The following is a 17,084-nucleotide window of genomic DNA, read 5'->3' as shown; positions in this document are numbered from 1 at the left end:
TTTGTAAACTATCTATTGTTCTAGGTTAACTAGTAAGCAGCTATTCTTGCTTAATTATCTAGTGAAAATAATGCAAAATAAATGTTGCCTTGGAACCATTTCTAGTCCTTGAGCTCTCACTGTAACGCCATTGCATATCTAAAGCTCATACCCAAACCATACCTTTCAGTTTCTTTGTTTACTCCACGCTTTCAGCTACCTGGGGAAAAGTTACCAGTTGCTATTCCCAGGGCAAATGGTTCAACCAAGACAGTGTGAATCCTAAGTGAAAGAACTCCTTTTTCCAAGGACATTTTGCAGCCAGTAGCTGGCAGATTTACATAATGAAAACAAGACGGGTTGGAAACCAGACTAAATGCAAATGGTGTCACTATTCAGCAGCATTCACAATATTCAATAGATATTAAATTCATAAAGATAAGTAAAAGCCACAAGCTTCTGTGACACTTTAATATTTTAAAGTGTTGGGAGAAGTGGCGACTGACAAATACAAATAAGCCTCGGCCATCAGTTGTTTGCAAAAACGATGAGGTATCCCATGATAGCGCACACACACGCACATACACATAAATGTTTTCTAAGCAAGTAAGTAAAAAACAGTATAGTACAACAGTCTTGTCATACCATGGGTCCCAGCTGGACTTCACCACTGAGAAAACTAATGTTTGGAGAAGAAATACTGCTCGTTTTTCATCTCTTTGTCTAAAATTCCCAGTCTTCTATCCTCAGACTGTCAACTCTACTGTGTCTGTCATTTACATCTCAGTCCCTGCTGAACTCCTTTCAGACTGTTATGTTGGTGTTAGTTTAATGTAGCCTGCACATTTGCCACAACATATCCCATCTTCAATCCTATATTGAAAGTGATCCTTTCAGGAAAAAAGGTGACAAATCAAAGGAAAACATGGAGCCCTGACTGCTTCAGTAGGGGGCTCAGATGGCTTTGTTATTCTGTTTTGGGGAATTCTGCAGGCATCATTTGGATCTTCTAAAAGGAAACTGTTACTACATACACACTACACACTTAATGAAGAAACACTGCTTGATATCATCTTTATCACACGATGAAACATATCCATCCATATCTATCCAGACAGGCGTGGTCTCCTCCAGGATGACAGTGCCCCGATCCATAATGGCACCAGGGATAACTTAATGATCTGATGAAAATGTGTTTTTCCCAGTCAACAGGTTTCAGTTTAACATCTGAGACATTTTGGATTGACGTGTTAAACGGTGCTCTCGATCACCATTATCAAAAGACGAAATGAGGACAAATCTTTTGGAAGAATGGAAGATGTTTAATTTGTCACTTCCCTGTATATAACACACGTTGGAAGAGGCCCGAGCTCTTTGTTTCTGTTCTGTTTGTGTGTGCTGACTGTACTTGTCCCCTGCTTATCTGATAAATCGGTTTGGCTGCTGCAATGGCCTAATTTCCTGGCAGAGATCAATAAAGTTTCATAAAGCTCTCAGCGGTTCAAAATCCCTCACCGTCTGTTGTGTTGAACACTGACTGTCCTAAACTAGTCAAACAGGAAGTGTTGAGAATGACATGTCTTTTATACAGCCGGATAAATAGTCCCAGTGAAGTGCAGCTAAGTCCATCTTAAGCCGCCACTTACTCATTTGAATCTCAATGCAGAGCGTGTCATGGCTTGTTATGCAAAATGAGGCTAAAAAGAGAAAGGGAATTGTGCTTTGTTTACACCAAACTCCATTCTGCTGTCTTTTAATTTAAATTCATTTATTTGTTTGGGGAGGGGATTTGTTTGTATGACACACAGCGTACCGGGATCAGAACAGGATGCAACCGAATCGAGAGGACAGAGGCACAATGAGAAGAGCTATTTTCTGTCTTTTCCCTCTGAGTCTCTAAGTTGAAGGGCAGCTGATGCATTTAGCGTGAAGCTGAGCTGTGGCAGCCAACCAACGGCGCTTCAGAAATAGCTGTTGCTGGTGCTCGCAAGAGCTTCAATTAGAAGAGGGCTGGAAAACAAGATGCGGGGGGATTAAATTAAAATGTGGTCGCGCCCACAGGTTGTCACACAGCCGATGATGAAAGGTGATTAAAGTGAAAGATGTGTTTATGTATAAAAAGGTTTTAACAAACCTGTTTGTCACAACCTGCTACGCAGAGCAGCAGGAGAAACAAACTCAGATACAAAAACAGGCAAGAAAGATTAAAGATGAGAAGAAAAGTGCAGAGATGTCAAATACAAGGAAAGACAAAACAAGCAGACGCAGATTCAGGCAACTCACCGACCCCCGGATAACCTCCCATCGCATTTAAGTTTTTTTGTGATGCTTCAAAAGATTAATGTAGGAAAAACCAAAGACGTTTGCTATAGAGAAAATCCCCAAAGAATGAAAAAAATACAGCATATTCTCAGAATCAACAGCACAAATGTATATAAAAGACTAATGTTGTGCTGTCACATCCTTTCAATAAAGCTTTTTGGTGTACAAAGTCAATGTAAGGAGAAGAACAGGCTGAATAGAAAAAGAACTTGGCCTAACTCAAGGGCAAATGCCACTCTAATAAAGTTAAAGATAAAAGATAAAATAAGCACTATTTAGAAGGAGCTGACAGTTCTGTAGAAAACAGTCCCATCATTATTATTATTATTTTTTTTTTTTAAGGATTATTATCATACTAGTTTGAAAATAAAGAAGAAAGCTGATAAGCCCCAGAGTAAAACCTCTCTGCAGACCTTTTGATCCCTTTTATCCCTGATGTGTGTGTAGCAGGTAGGTTTAGACTCACAAACTGACACATCTGTATTGGGATTGCTGCAGTGTGCTATGCTACTTTGCGCCACACATATATGCACGTCTTTCTGTCTCTATGAGGACCTTTGTTGACATAATGTATTCCAGAGCCCCTTACTGTAACCTTCTCTATCATATCTAAACATCCATCCTCAGCCCACCCACAACACACAGACTTAAGTCCCTACAACTTATGTGCAAAACCATAACTCATGTGCACATGACTGCCATAGCGCAGGTGTTTACATGTATGTATGTGGTTGCATGTGTACGTGGGTGTGATTGACGTAGTGGGATGCATCTCCGTGGTGACTCGCTGGAAGCAGGTGTTCTCATGGGACTGGTTGCTGGGACAACACGTTAAGTCTCTATCACATGTGAAAGCACTCTGGCTTTGTGACACCACCTGTGTCCGTGTATGTGTGTGTGTGTGTCAAGGTATTTAATATATCTGAGGAATTTGAAGGGCTTGAGTATATTTTGGATGATGAATAGTTACTGTTTGCAATTTAATGTGACTCAGTATATTCATATTTTTGATTTGTATTTTTTCATTAGTAGTAAGATTTATAGTGAAACTGAAAAAGCTGTGTAATTGAATGTATACATCTTTGTATATGTCTATCTACATAAACTACATTAATTAGCTCTTTGCATCTATAGGACATAAAATATTAAGGATATTTTAAAAGTACTTGGCATTTGACCTAAACTGAGAATAGTTTTTTGTTGCTATGATAGCAAAATATTTATTGTATATATGTTGCACGTGATTTTTTAAAGAATTCTAAAGAAGCAGAGAATCCTTTAAACCTCTGGTAGATGTAATTTCCATCACCACCAACACTCTTGGTTATTACTACAGACAGCTATTATATTGACAGCATAATACAGCACATGATGGAGAGTCATGTGTTGTATTACTGTATGCGCATTTCTGAACTCAAAATGCAGACTCAAATACGAGTTACTCAGATTACTCCAAAAAAATTACAAATAGTAGGGGAAGTAAATGGGAAGTGTGGCATGATGTGACAAAGAACAATGGAAAACTGAGGCATATGGGAAATACCAGGGTAAAGAGAGACAACATCAAGAAGATGGGAAAGGGGAAGCAAAATTGGAAACAGGACACAAAAGACAGAAGCTACAAATTAATAGTAAAGAAAGTAATAAAATGAGGGAATACCTAAAACTACATCTGTAAATTACAAAAAAAGGTTTGACTTAGATGAATGAAGAAACCATGAGAACAGAATCATGGGAAATAGAATAAGATAAAAACTAGAATTCAAACTCAAATGATATGAAGAAAGATCATGCTATCCAGAAAACATATAAAAATAAACAGAACTGAAACATTGAACTTGCTATTGTACTACTGGTTTGTATCAGTACATGATTGTCTGCAAAATCTATACCATTTGGTATCATACATAACACAGTGTCATGGATCGTGTTAACTGGTCAAGTAATTTGCTAAGCTAGTCTAGCATTTTAACCAAGGACTTACTAGTAGTAAGATTAGGCCTCAGTAACACAGCCCTAGAGACTGCTTAGCAACAACCCTCGCAACCTCCGGTAGTCACTAGAGAAAAATGTCTATTCCTTGACTGGTTTGCGAGATGTTGCTGGCTGTTGCTAGCTGAAACTGCTTATAAAGAGGGTGTTTCTGATTTTCTAAATGTAAGAAAAAGTCAGGCTAAATTGTTAGCAGCAGTCAGGGAGCAGATCTGTGATGATTTCCTGAATGTAACACTAGAAGACAAATAACAGTGTTATCAGCAAGGTGGTGGAACCTCCAAAGCATCTTCAACCCCAGGTACCCCCGCCAACATGATGAAAAAATCCACTATAAAAGCTGCTAGATTTCAAATAAGCAAAGAAGAAATATAATGTGTGAAAAGCGAAGCAAACGATGCATGAAGAAATTTGAATCTGGCTTCTCCTTCCACAGTTGAACCAAAGTGAAAGTTAAAACATCACTGAACAAACCCTCCTCTGTTTGTGAACCCGGCTCTCCATCTGGTCCCTAGGAGCCAGCGGACAGAGGCCTGCTGAATCCTAATTAACCACCTTATAGACTGGCCTACTTTACCTCTGCACACACACATATACACAGAAAGCTAAAGTCCTGCAGGCACACAGTTAATTAAGCCCCATTTTTCACTGCTGATGAAGAGAGAGAGGGATAAAAGGGAGCGAGGGTGGAACGATGGAGAGAAGACAGAGAGAGAATCCGTGTTTAGAGCTAAGATAACAAGGCAGATAATGATGAAAATAACAGATGACAAGAAAATAAAAAATCAATGCATAAAACTGCCTGTTTGGAGGAGCAGAATACAAAAAAAATGAAGCAATGTAACAGTAAACAGAGCTATTATAACTGGATTGACATTTAAGAAAAAGAATTAGTGAAGCAAATCAGGAAAACATTGAAAGGATAAAAAAAAACAAATTTAAAGCTTTCACAAAAGCTTTCATATTTCATTTTCATTAAAAAAAAATCAAGCTGAACTCTCTCCATCACTTTTCCCATTTTATTTTTGAAAACAACTTCAGGTTTTGTGGGCTTATCTCACCAGTTGAAAGTGAAATGACCAAAGGCAGATTTTATTAATTTGTTACTCAGTGGGAGGTGACACATAAATCAGAGGTAGATGTGAAGGTAAGCTAAAACAACTTGATATTAATGGTTACCCTGTGCACAACAGCTAATATACGTATATAAAACAAATGTTTTTACATTTGCTGTTGCTTTTAGTTGCAGAAATGTAACTCTTACACCCTACACTACACCCTCTTCTCATGCCTCGCATAGTCATTTTAATTGATTATGTTTTACACATTGAGTTTAGCCACGGGATTAGTTTAAAAGCAGTGACCTAAAATGTGCTTCTGAATAAGATGTAGTTCCCTTAGTTTATTGTGCTGAAGATGTTCCCATTCAGTTATTAGAATATAGACTCTCACATGTTAAAGTCAACTGTTTTGGTAGTAATGTGGTTGCACATTTCTACTCACTAATGTCCCTACAGATATTGCTAAAATGTTAATAAGTACTTAATAAGTAAGTCTTTAGGTCTTTAGGAAATTTATAATTGCGGGTACAGCACTTAACACAGAGTAAGAGTGCATTTTCCACAAATGGACGTGTAGGTCTGTTTTATGTTTATGATCACTATTGTCATGCGATGGGGACTACAGACTGGCAGTGGTTTGTAGGAGGAACCGGGACAACATGAAAACTCAATTAAGGTTTCATTCTGTGGTCAGGGCAGAGGGGCTGAAAGAATGAAGGAGACAGAAGATGCAAGTAATGGATGGAATGATGGGAAAATGGAAATTGAAGAGAAGAGAGATATCCATAATAGGGTGAACACTGCAGGACAACACTAAGTTCTGACTGAACCATTTGCATACTTGAAGTGCATCACTCTACAAAAAAAAAAAAAAAAGAAATTATTATTAAATTAAAATTAAGTGGAAAATATTCAAGACAATTGATAGTCTCCCAGGAGTGGATATTCCAGAAAATTCACCCCCAAATGTTAAGCTCAGTGGTAAAGAGTGAGTATTCTAGGCTTGTTTTAGAGTCACGGGACCTGGACACACTGCAGTCATTGAGTCAACCATGACCTCCTCTGTATATCAAAATATACTAGAGTCAAATGTGAGGCTATCTATCAAACAGATGAAGCTTGGCTAAAATCACACAAGTACAGCAGCAACAGAAAGGCTGAAAAACAAAAGAATGAAGGTTTCACAATTGTTGAAACAAAGTTCAGAGCTCAAACTGACTGAAATGCTGTGGAAGAACCTAGGGAGCGATACATAAACAAATCCCTACAAACTTAAATGACAGTGGGCCAAAATATGACTGCTGCTACTGCTGTGAGACAATAGAGCAAAGGGGGGCAGGAGAATGGCAATAGAGTGTATAACACTATCTAAGCTGTACTATCAACTATAAATAAAGAAAATAAATAAGTAGAATACAGTGCACATGAGTTTTACAACTAACAATTCCATCAAAACCAAAGTCTTACCACTTAACTTTAAAGTTATTTCTGCCTGGTTTCAAATATTACAAAGACCAATTTCACTGAATCATAAATCAAGTGGTATCTTTAGTTTTCAAATATATTTTTAAAGGATAAATTTTGTCCATTACCATCTTTTCTGACTAATTACTATGCTTCACTACTTGGAAAAGATATTCATGTAAATAACAAACCCTAATATGCTTGTGTGCATGTGTATACTAAAGTCTAGCTGCTGCAATACCACAAACTGGAGAACTAGAGATAAATAAAATGGATCAGATGAGACATAAGAGTGACATAAATTAAATATGGCTGCTGTGTCCATAAAGCAAATGATGACATCATTGCATCAGCCGCTGTTGTTCAGTTCACAGCGAACTGAGGCAGAAACTAAGCGGCGCTTCGCTCGGTTGGCAGGAAAGATCCCCGTTTCCCACGGAGGGAAATATATAGCCCTAGGGGGTCCCCTGTGCTCAAGAGCCTCAATGCCCACCCAACCCTAGGTTCAATCCATAGAGACAAACAGTGGATCCATGGGCCTGATTTCTATTGACACAACTGCAGAGAGGATCAATGACACAGGAGGGTAAAAAGGGGGGGGGGATAACGAAGAAAAAGACTGGAGGAGACATACATCAAAGGAAAGACAGAAAAGAAAAATGTCAAAAAAGATGAGAAAGAGGGAAAAAAAGAAGAGGAAAACACCACCGCCAGCTAAAATCAAACAGTGAAATATCTAATGGAAAATTCAGTCCACTTAATTCCTCTATCTGATCTTCCCTCATGATTGGCTGGATGAAACAGTTATGGGGAGTGGGGCAACTGAACGGGTCAAACAGGATTTACCGATAACTCAGAGCGTTTGTTTTAATCTGCTTGGAGGCACAGACAGGTGGAGCTTGGCTATATACCCTCAAAAAATAAAAAGAGGAGAGTTCCAGCAATCAGAGGAATGCATTTGGTGTGTGTGTATGTGTGTAAGAGAGAGACGGTCAGATTGGTTCTGCAAGAGTTACACCAGAAGATGAAAAGACGACAAGAGAGGGTGAAAACATGAAAGGATGGGTAAGAAGTGCTGAAAGGAAAAGAAAAAAAAATCTAACATCTTAGTGTGTAAATCTGTTAAAATCAAGAAAACCTCGGAAAAAGGAAGGAGGGAGAAGAGAAAGTAAAGACAATAAAAAGACAATGAAAGGGTAAAAAATAGAGAAAAGACAGACAGCAGTGAAAACTAAAAAAAAAAAAAGGCTAAAAAGATACTAGAACTGAACAAATCTTGGCGTGGAAATTATCATCTATCCTTTTTATTAACTGTTTAACCAACCCTGCCAAGACACGAAATTACAAAACAAACAAACAAACAAACTTCCAAATTCCAGAATAGACCACAGCAGACATTCCCAGATTCGGCTAAACAGCTAACTGGAGCAGGATAAGACACAAATGCCGAGACAACAGACAACCCCATTAAGATGGGACCAAATCAGAATACACTGAACCAGGCTAAACTTCTGTGGATACAAATTGTATATTATGTCTATTTGTTTTAACAACACCGAAAAAGGTTAAAAGATTGCTAGTTTTTTCTGGACGTTTTGTGGAGATGGTAAGGTTTTGACTTTGGAGGGATTTATGACAGATTTGCACTCAGTCCAAAATCCAGGATCTGTTTCCAGTTATTTCTGCAGATTTCTGCAACCAATAAATATGTTACTTTCTATACAACAATCTATGATGTTTTATGCAAACCACTGAGTGTGACACCCTAAGACTGAAAATGTCCACTGTTACCACCATATTTTAACATCATGTCATCCTCCACATTTCTGCTTCAGACATCAGACTTCTGCCATGATTGAGAAAAACACCATATGAATCAAATTTTCATTTAATGGCATTATTTTGTCACAAGGAAAGATACTCCAGGCATTAAAACAAGGTTCCCTGAAGAGCAAGAAAAAACATATTAAAGATAACTATGTTTTTTTGTTTTGCTTTGTTTTTCTGAACAACAAATTCCAGCAAAGTCAACTTTCCAATCACGTTCTATTTCTCTAATGTCAGAGTTCTTTTTATGAGTAGCAGAAGAAATGATTTAGTAGCGACTGAGCCTTTTAAGACAAATGTTTCAGCAATTTGTACAGTGGGAGGGTTTTAGATTCAACAAAGGTCAAGCAAAGTTTTTTAAATAATTTTTTAGAGGAGTTTGTTATGTCAATTTTAGCAGCCTTTATGATTGATAGGCATGTTGAGGACCTGTTTTCAGGTCTCAGGCTAAGTTTTGTTAGGGCCCGTGGCCAGGGGGTAGCAGGTTGTGAGATATTTCATAGACTTAAGTTGTGTCTGTGGTAGATTTACTCAAGCTGTTCGGCATCTCTGACAGAGCGTTGTCACGCTGACTGACGAAGAAGAATCCAGTGTGATGTGAGAAATAGCGGCTGTCGTCTGAATTATGAATATCGGAGGACTTTTGTCAGCCATTAAAAAATAAAACTGTGAAAGTTTAATGCAGCACTTCATTGATTATTGATGGAGAAACTCCAACACTGACAACTGTGGGAATGTGAAGTATGTGGGTCTTCAGTTTTAAAACTATGTGGCCATGCCTCTGACTCGTGCATCCTCAGTATTAGTGCGTAGATAAAACATGCAAAAAATTACTTTAAATAAATTGTATATTAAAAAATATGTCACTCATCAGCTGGTAGAAGGTGTCTGCAGGTGGGCATAAATAGCAGCCACATAACCTTCAGGGACTTTATGGAGTGCAGCTGTGGAGCCACCGGCTGTACATCTGGGTAACAGTGTGTACTTTAGTGCATTTGTTTGTGCTTTTATGTGTTTTGTGTATTTGTGTCATCTCAAATCTCTCTGTGACAAACCCTCTGCAGTTCTGATGGAGTGTGAGTGTGTGTCTCATGTTTGAGCTTTCAACTCATGATGGGATTTCCTCACTGTGACTCAGATGTGTGTCTGTGTGTGTGTCTGCTTGTTTGTGTAAATCTGTTATCTCTCACCATCATATGGAAAGAATAAAAATAATCAACAATAGAAGAAAGCTCCAGTAGGAGTATGCGCGTGTGTCGTTTGCCTAATCAACTGCACTTTTGTTCTTTTGCATGCTTATTCATGTATATGTGTGCAGTTGTTGATTTTTATGCAGTGTTGCTGTTTGATGTCTCTAATGTGTAACTAATTTGTATCTTTCACAAACTGTTTTGATATTATCAAACTTTTTTCCAGGGGAAACCTTTACCAAATCTTAACCCAATCACTCCAGTTTGAATACAGTTTAGTTAAGATTATAGCGTTGAGTAAAATTGTAGGTTTATTGTCTTCTCTGTAAAGTTTTAGGCTGAGTGCTTCCGAAGTATTACGTTGATGTAATGTGCCTAAAAGTATTATTCTGACTTTATTGGTAACAGCTGCATGTAAATGCAGTCATGCAACCGAGCAGGGGTTATGGTCCTGCCACAAATTTAGTAGTGAACATATGGTATAGCTAGCTTTATGTGTTTGTTCTTTTCTGTGTCAACAGCACTGGTGCATGAAGCCAGTGTTGTTCCAGTAATAGGTGTAAGAACTGAGTGGCCTAAACAGAGCCCTGACCGATACCATTGCTAGGACCACTATTGTTCATTATTGATATCTGAAAGGAAAAAAGGGTTCAACAGTTGGTGGAAAGACTGAGAAGAAGAAAAGTGGAGTTTGTTAATTACACATTCGTGCCCATATCCATGCAGTTGTAGGGTCCACAAACATTACAGCTTGTGTATAGAGGCAATGGCTTGTAATGCACATCTACTGACAAAAGCCAAAAGTTTACTTATAATAAACCCCCAAAACAAGATGTTCTTGTCACCAAGCATTTCTTAACCAAACAACTAAAAAAAGGAGATCGAAACTAGGCTTGAGTGCCATAGTCCTCTTTAGATCACCATATGGTGCTGCTGACTTCTCCCTTATTTTACCCCAGAAAATGGATCTGTTTGTTGATGCCCATCCTGACATAGTTCTCCTATTTATTCAGGCTTAGGACCAACAATACAGGTAGACTGGTCTCTCAAACTCGGGACCTTCCATGTATAAGGCAAATACTACTACACCACAGAGACACTAACATCACAAAATTTTAAATCTCAACCCCCAACTGAGAAAACAAATAACAAACTTCAAGGCTGTTGGAGAATCCTATCGCTACTGAGACCTGTTGCAATTTTTAATGCAATTAACTATGATCAGCGCCAAAATTTAATTTGTTATTTCTTTAATGAAGCTACATCCTAACCAGTTTTCATGAAATTTAACATGGTAGTTTTTTAGAGATCTTGCTGATGGACAAAGAAAGCAAACTATACTAAAAAAAACCTACCTCCACTGGTCTTCACAGTAGTGGAGTAGCAATGTAAATAATATAACTATACTGATATCCCAGTTTGAAAGGAGCAGATTCTCTTGTAATCAGTTTTTCATTTAAATTAGATTAAAATGCAACAGTCCATCTACTGCTGGTCCATTTTGTCAGGAGACACATGCATAGACATTGCTCACGGTTTCAAAACATAAAAGCACACACAAACCCACTTTATAACACAAAGACACACATGCACACACAACAACAAGGGTATTTTAAACTGAACAGAATTAAGCCACTTTCTTTCAGAGATAAACTCTAATGCACTTGTGATTATCTGCACACAAAGTGTTGAATTTCTATCTTTGCGAGGACCTTCACTCCCAGGCCCTTTACCCAACTATCTTAATAAAATGCATAGCCCCAACCCTAAAACTAAACTATACCTGAATCAGCACTTGAACCAAATCTTAAACCTCTGAACTCCTTTTGAAGATCACAGACTAACTGAAATATTCTTACTTTCCTAAAATGTCCTCACTCCCAAGGTCTATAACTATGGTCCTCACAAAGACAGGTAAACAAGTACAAACAAACACACACTCTTCTCTGCAAATCTGGTGACTCGGCCGGGTGATCAAAGGCTTAGATTTGCTCCATTGTGTGGATAAACATCCAGCTTTTGAGACACTCAGGAACACACTCATCCAACACAACTACACAGAATAACGGACACACATTCGGCCAATTTGGTCCAATCTTCCAAAGCCGCTACTTTGGCTAATTCACACAGACGAGGGCTGCTGAAATCTGTGAGACCAAAGCACTTTGTTACGGTGGTTGTGGACACCCTGCGGTGGTCCTCCTGAGCATTCTGCAGCCCTCAGATCAATATAAATCCATTGCAGGCAACTGTGCAGTTCACTGCTAACCTAATTGTAACACAGCAAAGCGATTGTGAAGCCTAAAAGTGGTGAAATCTGTTGAAATACACAGTGCAAAATGAGTGAGAAAAACCTGTGTAATGCATCTAAGGAGGTTAAAATATGTTGCAAATGACAACGGCACAATATCCTCTTGATATAATGCTTCCTTAGAGAGCGAGTATAGAAAGACCTAGTAACAAGGTTTTAATCTCTAAACTATGTGACTTTGTGTCCTTTTTGTCAACCCTGTTGAAACTATGGCTTCCTTTGCACCATCAGTGATTCTGTCAAAGTCAATTTTCCTTAGTAACTCTGCTATCTGCTTCATCACCTGCTCCACCCTGGGTTTACCTGCCAGTTAAGAGAGCTGGCAAAGATTTAGTTTTGCAGACAGTAGTGAAGGCTCAAAAATGAGAATTTTAATAGAACTGAAAACAAGATGCAGGAAGGTAAATCACTATGCAGAAACATGTAAAACCCCCAAAGGGGACCAAAATTGGGTGAACTAAGTTCATGTAAAAATGAAATGAAGTTCTTACCCACAAAGCTAAACTTTCTAAACAACCAACAAAATTGTGGTAAAACTGCAGTTCCTCTAACAGCCACTTTAGCCTGGCTGATTTAGACTTCTGCAGGAAATCTAAGTTGTAAATTGTGACTTAACTGGAAATCTTTTCTACGTCGTAACTTTCCAAGTAACCTGACGTGCACCTACTGAGAAATGTAACATGAGGTTGGCTCGACACAGTCTGCAAATAAGAATTGCACAGTATAACACAGTCAATTCCTCAGATTCCTGGAGACACATTGCTGAAACTATTGAAATGGACAAGATGAAATGTACGTCTGCAAAAAAAGACTGGCTGGCACTGCCTATAAAACATCAGGACATAGTAATTAATATGTAACCACACAGAAGCACAAATGTGGGCAACAGTGTTGGCCACTTACATAGGACTCTACAAAGGCTTCCTGCAGAAGTCTAAATCAGGCATTAATCCTCTTAGACTCTCACGGCAAGATGCTAAAACTGAAAAAGAACATTTATAGTCACGGTTTTTGGTTCTGCGAACAGATATTATATTAGAGTTATCAGTTGTAACCAGTAAAAAGAAAGACCATAGCAGCGAACACACAGGTATGAGATTGCCATCAATCCTCTATCCTCTCTAGGAAACAAAACAAATAAGTGTGATATATTTCCAGCAGCTCATTTTAAGGGAGCTTGTTCAGAGCGGATCATGCAAAAAGAAAAGAAAAAAAGAAGGCTAAGGTTTTTTCTCTTCCCAGCTGAGTTAAGAGAGATGGTGCAGGTCAGGTTAATTGTGTCGAAGTGTGATGGTTGATGAGGCTCTCAGAGTGGAGGGCCTGTTTGACTAATGAGAGCATCTGTCGAGGCACAGCAGCCTGCAGCACGTGAACACGCGCGCACACACACACACACACACAAACACAGAGTGCTGGATGTCCCAGGAGAGAGGGAACTCTGTTCTCTCTTCACTCTCATCACAGTTTCTGTCATCTCCAATCTGCCTCCAATCCCATCTCTATGACAACGCTTCCCTTTTCCTCTACAACTGCTACAGTGACCCATGTAAGATCATCATCACCTCCCTGTGAGACTCTCATCCACCACATTGCTGCATGGGTCAAATGTCAGTGGTTGGTCAGGAAGAGAAACTCCAAATCAACAGTTGTAATCTGTGGTGTTCAGTTCAGTGAATTAAAAGGTTCCTGAAGAGGATTATGTTGATACTTAACCATTTGGATTCTGAATATTCCATCAATTTTCCCAAACCAGACTTTAAAATTAGTTTACTTTTTTTTGTCTTTATCCCAAATCTGTACCAGCCAGCTCCAACATTTCACAGTGACTATGTGGGGCTCGCTCTTCAAGGAGAGCTCAATCATTAAATCAAACACAATATGTTGTGAGCACATGGAATATATGCAATAGGAAACATGTTTTGTCTGTATCAAAAATGCTTGTTTAATCAATGCTTGTTTAATCACAAAATACATTTCAGTGTCGTGACTGAAAAACTTTTGGTCTTTCCATAAACTCCCATTTAGCCGGAATCGTTAAAGGGAAGTTGAGACATAACTATATCATTTGAAATAATGTAATTAACTTTTACCACAAAATGGCAACTGCACATGTTTTATGAGCAAACTGTACTTATTTGAAATGTATATTGCATTTTTACAATTAATTGTTTTCAAATAGATTTTTTTTCCCTAGCAATATTTTTGCAGGGCAGCGCCCTAGCGCCCTCTATTGGTGAACCACCACTGGACGCATCAATTTGGCATTTGTTTTCTTTTTAGTGTTTACTATAATGGGCCGACCTGAAAGGTGGTTCTTATATTTACTCATAAATATCCACATGTAACCGTGTTATTAGACAAGGTTATTTCATATGACATATTTGATTTCATATACATCTTGGCTTAAATTATGTTGCATTGTTGTTGGTAATACTAAAGCAGCTTTGTTCTTAAACTGAAGTGAAAACGTTGAAAATGACCAAAATTGGAGTTATGAGGTTTTTCCACATGACAAACAGTGTTCTCATTATGTCTCACTTGATCTTTCTCTCTGCCCCTGTTGGACTGAAGAGCAGAGTGAAGATGACTCACATCAAAGAGACAGTCAAGAAAATGTTAACGGCTGACTCATCTTCACTGATGGCACACGTCAGCGTTTGTGTGTGTATGTGTTTGTAGGTAGTTACTGCTCGCTTGCTCTGGTGCGCTCACATCTACTCATGCATGTATAAAAACTTTGGGCTGATGCAGTACGGAGGATAGCTCAAAACATACCCATTTTTCTTTAAGAGTGATAGTAACCAATATGTAACAAACAATCAAGAACTGGCAATCGTCAAGGTTGTTAGGTTCAACGTGGGTATGCCTTGGACATATATAGGTCTAAGGCACATTTCATATTTCTGTGTCCATTTTTGTTTTCAAGGACAGATTGTCACAATCTATTCTTGACCAATTTATTGTTTTCTTTTTACTCATTTCAAACTCACGCCATTCATATTTTAGCTTGTACACAGAATACCTTCTCCGTGGTGGATTCAACTTGTGACTTCAAAACCTGCATCTGAACTCTGCTCAGCAGCAATGGTGTAAAGTGACTCAGTGTCAGTGCCTCAAATGCCAGAGTTGACTGGAGATAGAAAATGCTAAAGTGTTGTGATGATTTGAGCACATCTTTTTATTTCATCAGCAACTCCAGTGCAACCTGTCAGACTGTACCATGAAGCTGCATTCACACAAAAACACAGCAGGACGCTGGCATCGGTTGGGAGAGTGATGGAGAGAAGCTGCTGATGTGTCCTTTAAATTGCCACAAAATGAAAAAGCTTCACCTGCTCTGACCATATGAGCCACAGAAAGTAAACTTATGGTGACAAACACATTGTCAAAATAATATAAACTTCCACGAACAGGTTCAATTCAATTCAACTTTGTTTACATAGCCCCACATCACAACAACAGTTGCCTCAAGATGCTTTATATTATAAGGTCTAGACCCTACAACAACACAAATAAAACAGAGGAAACCCCCTATTAGCTGTCATCCCTGTTGGACAACATCTCCCACCCCATGCAAGAGACTCTGACAGCACTGAGCAGCTCCTTCAGTGGGAGACTGCGGCACCCACGGTGTGGGACGGAGAGATTTCGCAGGTCTTTCCTCCCCACTGCTGTCAGACTCCACAACAAAGACTTTTGCAGCTGATCAAACTCTCACACGTGCAATAAGACTGCTATATGTGCAATTCTTGTACAATTCTTCTTCTGACAAAGTTGTACTTTTGTATTTTCTTACTCAGTTGTATATAGCATTTGTATTTCTATTTTATTCTATTGTATATATTATTCTATTCTATTCTATTCAATTCTATTGTATATAGTATTTTATTTTATTTTAATTTATTGCATTCCAGTGTTTTCTAATTTCTGCTACATAACTTTGCACTTTTGCTGTAACAAAACAAATTTCCCACCTGTGGGACTAATAAAGGTCATCTTATCTTATCTTATCTTATCTTATCTTATCTTATCTTATCTTATCTTATCTTATCTTATCTTATCTTATCTTATTAGCAAGTGCTTTGGTAACAGTGGGAAGGAAAAACTCCTTTTTAACAGGAAGAAATATCTCCAGCAGAACCAAGCTCAGGGAGGAGGGGCCATCTGCGACGACCAGTTGGGGGTGAGTGGATGAAGATAAGGCAATGGTGAGAGAGACAGAGATTAATAATAATAAAAATAATAATAATCTAAAAGGTTAACATAATATTTTGCTTCATGTATTGGTTTTAGTGATACATAAAAGTTATTTGAGTGTTACTATGAGCCTTAATAAAAACATATATAACTTTGGGTTCTCTGTCTTAAAACATGTTTGTTAACTAAAAAGTATTGAGGTTTAATACAGAGGTATAATACTGCCACAAATGAACCCCCCTCCACACACACACACACACACACACACACACACACACACACACACACACACACACGGAGCAGAAACTCAGAAGTGTCACATTTGATTGGTCAGAAGCTGTTAAGTGGCCCTGGTTAATTAAAGAATGGTGTGTGAAAGAGAAAAGGAAAAAATTGGTAGCTGCCACGCTGGAAGAGCTAAAAGACAAAGCACATAAGAGCAAGGAATAGACAGAGACGGAAAACTGCCGCAGAGGAGGACAAATGGAGAAAGAGAGGAGCAGAGTGGGATCAGTCAGAGCGATAAAGATAACACCAGGATGTGACACAGGGAGCCCAGAGGAAGAGACAGAGGGACTCAGCTGACACACAGAGTATCGTCTAATGGAGCTTGGCTCAGAGGAGAGACAGTGCTCTCGTCCATAATGAAGCCTAAAGGTCCAGAGGACTGTGGTTAATGAGAAAACTGGAATCCCTCAGAAGAGAGCCAGTCTGTGAGAGATACCTCATCCACTATCGCTG

General features: G+C 38.6%; 1 protein-coding gene across 1 annotated transcript in view; it reads right to left on the bottom strand.

The window, feature by feature from the left end:
- si:dkey-22o22.2 (neural-cadherin) overlaps positions 1-17,084 on the bottom strand; it is a 138,630-nt gene that overhangs the window by 87,804 nt on the left and 33,742 nt on the right. The window lies entirely within an intron of this gene.

This window comes from Maylandia zebra, linkage group LG11, assembly GCF_041146795.1.
Source record: "Maylandia zebra isolate NMK-2024a linkage group LG11, Mzebra_GT3a, whole genome shotgun sequence".
In the NCBI taxonomy this organism is placed as follows: Eukaryota; Metazoa; Chordata; class Actinopteri; order Cichliformes; family Cichlidae; genus Maylandia; species Maylandia zebra.
This window is presented reverse-complemented; position numbering and strand designations above follow the sequence as displayed.